The sequence below is a fragment of the Bidens hawaiensis genome, unplaced genomic scaffold (assembly GCF_021521415.1).
Source record: "Bidens hawaiensis isolate Kalapana, Puna unplaced genomic scaffold, B.hawaiensis_p1.1 tig00054876_1, whole genome shotgun sequence".
NCBI lineage: Eukaryota > Viridiplantae > Streptophyta > Magnoliopsida > Asterales > Asteraceae > Bidens > Bidens hawaiensis.
The window spans coordinates 69612-75393 of NW_027499885.1; the positions used below are offsets into that span (position 1 = coordinate 69612).

General features: G+C 33.0%; 1 pseudogene across 1 annotated transcript; it reads left to right on the plus strand.

The window, feature by feature from the left end:
- Window positions 1–1309: 1309 nt before the first annotated feature.
- Window positions 1310–5779, plus strand: LOC143600770 (uncharacterized; annotated as a pseudogene). Its single transcript, XR_013147535.1, has 3 exons — window positions 1310–1351; window positions 1487–1570; window positions 5092–5779. The product of XR_013147535.1 is annotated as an uncharacterized LOC143600770 (transcript).
- Window positions 5780–5782: the final 3 nt, after the last annotated feature.

Here is a 5782-nt window from a genome sequence, read left to right on the forward strand (position 1 = left end):
CAATTTCTCGACGATCTACCACCGGATATTGTGTGTTTGTTGGAGGAAACCTTGTATCATGGAAGAGTAAGAAGCAACACACGGTCTCCCGGTCGAGTGCCGAATCAGAATATAGAGCCATGGCAGATGTAACATCAGAGATGACATGGGTTCGTCGTCTCCTCAGAGAGCTCGGGGTTGTTTCTAATGACTTGATGAGGCTATACTGTGATAATCAGTCAGCTATTCACATAGCCAAGAATCAAGTATTTCATGAGAGGACAAAACACATTGAGGTCGACTGCCACCTTATCAGAGATCGGGTAGTAGGCACACAAATTGATCCTCCTTCCATTCAACCAATTCATGTGAAGACAAATTTCCAGCTAGCCGACATTCTAACTAAACCGCTCCGGAAAGCTCAGATAGATTTTATTTGTAACAAGTTGGGCATGATTAACATCTATGCTCCAACTTGAGGAGGAGTGTTAATTGTATTTAGTTAGGGTTTTTAGCCCATTTGGTTAGATAGAGCCCATGGGCCCTTTATGGGCTGTTAGCTAGGGTTTGATGTGTATATATAGATGTAGTGGGTTATGTATTATTCACATCTTCAAGTAATAAACATTACTTTCCTACAAACAATTTCTTTAACCAGAACCAGATTTCTTGCACAAAAGTGTATCAATTTTCAACCCTTATTAGACCAATTACTCTGCAAATTTGAATAACATCAATTATCATAAACTGAATAATTACCATATTATTCAAGACATAACCAAACGAATCTTGTAATTTGATGAATCCTGATAAGATTTAACATAAACTAAGCTAAACCCTAGATTCTAAGCCTAGTCGTTTGAACCATATCTGAATCTTAAGATTTTGGCACTTTGACAAAACAAACACTCTTAAGTCTGACCCAACCAGATCTGAATCATTAAGAGGCCTCATAAAGAGCTAAACAAACAACCCCTAAATGTATAAAATTGTCTGTTTAGCTATTTTTAACTATTCAACATTCGTCATTCAAAAAAAAATAACTATTCACCAAATTGTTAGTATGCTTCAATAATCACAATTCTACTGGAGCTCGATAGGTGAAAACCGAATTCAAACCCTTGTATTAAACCGATCTTAAGTAACTACTTAACCCAATTGCGTTTCAGATAACAAATAAAAGGACTTTTAAAAATTAACTAGAAAGATATAACTTTTGTCACAAGCTCATAACATGAGGACTAAACATGTCACTTAAATAATACTCCAACTACCAAATAATAACTATATCCATTTATAAATTATAATATAATAATCCTACCAAGTTTCATTTCCAACACCCCCAATTCTCGTACAAGAAACAAAATCCAAGGTTCGTCACAAACCTTTCTAAATTCAGAAACCTTCAAATTATTTTCTCCATGTTTTTTTTTACTAATTTCACACATACCCATTTCTTTAATTCAGTCCTAACAGTCTGATTGTTCATTTTTTGATAAATTTTTAGGGTTTTTTTTGTGTGGAAAAAATGGCGAATTCGGATGAAGTTGTGTCATTGGAGCTGCCTGCACCACCTGGCTGGAAGAAAATGGTTCAAGTTCTTTTCTTTATTATGATTATTATTATTGTAATTGGAATTTGAGGTGTTAATTATTTTTGGGGGTTTTGGTTAATTGGTGGTGGGTTTTGTGAATTTGGGTCTGGGTTAAGTTTAATTTGGATAAAGTTGGATAATTTTTGGTGGGTTTTTGAAATTAGGGTTTTTTCAAGTAATTTGGGTGATTCTTGATATTAGTAATAAAATTAGAAATTATTTTCTTTGGGGGGGGGGGGGGGTTTGAAATGGTTCAGTTTTGCTAAAAATTGGCTTAATTTTGTGAATTGGGTTTTTAAAAGTTTTTTTTTTTTGGGATAATTGGCTTAATTTTGGTTGGTTTGAAAATTAGGGTTTAATTTTTGTGGGTTTTGAAAAATAGGGGTTTTTTTTTAAGAAATTTGGGTAATTCTTGAAATTAGTAAGAAAATTATAAATTAATTTTTGGGGAGGCTTGAAAAGTTCGATTTTTCTAAAGATTGGCTTAATTTTGTTAGTTGGGTTTTGAAAGGTTTGTTTTTTTGGGGATAATTGTTTAATTGGTGATGGGTTTTGTGAATTTGGGTCTGGGTGGAGTTTAATTTTGCTGTGGGTGGATAATTTTGTAGGTTTTGGAAATTAAGGTTTTTTAAGAAGTTTGGGTAATTTCTGAAAATTTTGATTTCTTGATTAAGTGTTTTTGAATTATGTTATTTCTTTGGTTCAATTTTAGCTAAAATTGGTTTGATTTTGGTGGGTTTGAAATTTAAAGTTTAAATTTTTGAAATTTAAGGTTTAAATTTTGTGGGTTTTGAAATTTTTACACATTTTTGGGGATACTTAGGTTTAATATTGGTGGGTTTGAAAAATTAGGGTTTGTGTAATTCTTGAAATTTTTTTATTTCTGTGAGTTATTTTTTTGAATTTGGTTCTTGCTTTAGTTCAATTTTGCTAAAAGGTTAGTTTAATCTTGTAAATTGGGTTTCGAAAAAGTTCATGCTTTGGGGATAATTTGGTGATTTTTGGGGTTTTTGAAAATTAGGGCTTTTGAAGAAATTTGGGTAATTTTTTATTTCTGTGAGATAATTTGAATTCGGTTCTTGTTTTAGTTGCTAAACAGTTGTTTAAATTTGTGGATTGGGTTTTAAGAAAGTTCATATTTTTGGGGATAATTTGGTTTGATTTTGGTGGGTTTTGAAAATTAGGATTTTTGAAGAAATTTGGGCAATTTGTAACTTTTAAAACTTTTTTGGTTTCAATTTTCAATTTGGTTTAAAAAAAATTTGTGGGCTTCTTTGATAAGTATATTTCTTTTTTTCATTGCTTGTTTAGTTCAATTTTGCTATGCTAAAAAGGTTGATTCAAATTATATGAATTGGGTTTTGATTCTTTTGAAGAAGTTCATATCTTTGGGAGTAATTAACTTTAATACCGGTGGATTTGAACATTGTTTAGAAGAAACTTGGTAACTAAATTTTTGTATTTTGCTATATATATCTATGCGCAATTTTGCTAAAAAGGTTGATTTAATTTTGTGAACCGGATAAAAGTTCGTTTTTCAGGGGATAAAAGCTTTAATTTTTGGTTGGTTATAAAATTAGGTTTTCGACCATTCTTTAGAAGAAAATTGTTCAAACTTTTAGATTCTTCTTTTTGCTAAAAAGTTGAATTAGTTTTATGAATTGGATTCTGAAAAAGTACATTTTTTTTGGATAGTTGGCTTTAGTTTTGGTGGATATGAAAGTTCGGGATTTTGCGCGTTATCTAACAGAAAGTTGGTAATTTTTAGTTTTTCGTTTTTGCTATTATATGTCTATGTTTATTGTTTGATTTTCTTTAATTTTTGTGGGTGTTTAGGATTTGATTATTTTCAGTGCTTATTCTTTCTATAATAAGCAAATAAGCTCTTAAATAAAGAAATCGCATACACCTACTTACATTACTGCTTTAATCTTTTAGATTCAGTTCTAGTTGTAGTTTAATTTTGCTAGAGTTTTAAATCTTTGGGGATAGTTTATCTTTGTCAGGCTTTTATTTTTCAAAAGTTTAAAATTTTGAGCATGCTTTTGAAGAACGGCAGAACGCAAATCAGTTTTTGGTAGGGCTTTTGAAGATCCATTTGTGAACTGTTTGGTCGGAAGGTCGTTTATGTTCGTCCGTTTAATAAATGAACGAACATGAACAAAGAATTTCGTTCGGTAAGCTTAACGAACGAACACACACAGAGGTCGCGTTCATTCAATTGTGTTTGTGAACATTCAGTAATGTGTTTGTTTAGGTTCGTTCGTTAATGTTTCGGTTACGCTCGTTTACATATATATGTCTGTTTATTAGAAATTTACTATTACAAATTTTATCTATTTATTTATACTATTACAATTTTGATATAAATATGTTATGAATACGATGTTAAGCTTTTTTGGATAATAATGCGAGGTTTTTTGGGTGATTTTGTGTTGATATAGTTATTATTCTCAAATTAATTTATGTTCGTTTGTGTCCATCAGTGTCCATTTGCGTCTGTTTACAAAATTAATGAACGAACATGAACAAGCTCAATACCTCAATGACCTCAATGAACATTGTATTGTTCATATATGTATTAACGAGGATATTTTCTTTACAATGTTCATATATGTATTAACGATTAAGGTATTGTATGATAGTTTAATCCATATCAAATTCTTCAGTTTTTTATGTGGCAGTACTGGCAAATATATGTTTTTAAATTTTGTCGTATAGTTTTCGTGTTTCTACTTAATAATCTTTCATGATTTGCACCAAAGTTAGCATGATAAGGGCTTAGTTCTGTTACGAGAATAAAACAATAGGTTAATATTTCATTAGTATAACTTTGGTCCAATTTTTGGTTAAGTCAACCAACTTTTTATCAACCATAAAACCGCTCAAAACTTTCATAGTTTTCGATTATAAAAGGTCAAAATGCTGAAGTTGCTGATGATGTGTCGGTACCTTTTTCATGGTTGAAAGTTACTTTAAATGCAAAGTTTATGTTTGTTTGGTGAAAACAGAGTCGGTTACCGTTTTATGCAATCAAAACTAATTTTTTATTTTAATGTTATCAAGGCTGATTGTTGTGAACTTGTGATTTATTATTATTATTATTATTATTATTATTATTATTATTATTATTTTATCTTTTGTTATAGTTTTGTACAGTTATTTGTGTCTTTTGACCAATAAACCAGACTATGATAATCTTCTTCATGCTGCTATCATGAAAAGGACCCTTTCACCCTTCATGTGCATTGCTATGAGTTTCTAGGAAAATCTGTTGTGGTACCAATTTTGACCCGTTATAGGTAAATGGTCAATTTAGGCGTTATATTTTATCTCAAACGGGCCAGTCAAACTTATCGTATTAGCTAAAATGGAAATGTATTGAACGGCTTGATAGACACCCAATGTGTTTTTCAAAATGATTTAAAAAAATCTAAAAAATAGAAGACAAAAAAAGGTGTTTGCGGGTTGACTCGTGTTGTTTGTTCATTGATTCTAATCCGCAGTTTTACGTGTAGTTTCTGCCTAAAGAACCAGGAACCCCGAAGAAGAATGAAATCGTGTTCACTGCACCAACAGGTGAAGAAATAACCAACCGAAAGCAGTTGGAGCAGTACCTGAAATCACACCCGGGTGGGCCCAAGGTGTCAGAATTTGATTGGGGGGACTGGTGAGACACCGAGGCGGTCAACAAGAATCAGTGAGAAGGTGAAGTCAACTCCGCCGTCTTCCGAGCCTGAGCCAGTTAAGAAACGGCCCCGAAAGTCTTCGAGTTCTAAGAAGGGTAAAAAGGAGAAAGAAGAGGCTTCTGAAGTGATCACCGACGTGGATGTCGAAATGAAGGAGGGTGAGAAGGATGATGGAAAAGACGAAAATGCCCCTGAGGAAACCGAGGGAAAAGAACTGGAGAAAGCCGAGAAGGATGAAACTAACACAGGAGCTGAAAAGGACGAAAAAGACGGCGTGAATGATGAAAATGCCCCTAAAGAAACCGAGGAAAAGGAGCCAGAGAAAGCCGAGAAGGATGAAACTGTTGCAGATGGTGAAGAAGGTAAGCCGGTGAATGAAGAGAAAATAGCCGGCGGGCAAGACAACAAAGAGGAAACCCATGAGCCGGAGAAAACCGAGAAGGATGAAAGCAAGCCTATACAAGAAGATGATGTGCATAAAATCCCGATAATACCCCTGCCAGAGGTGACTGACGAGAAA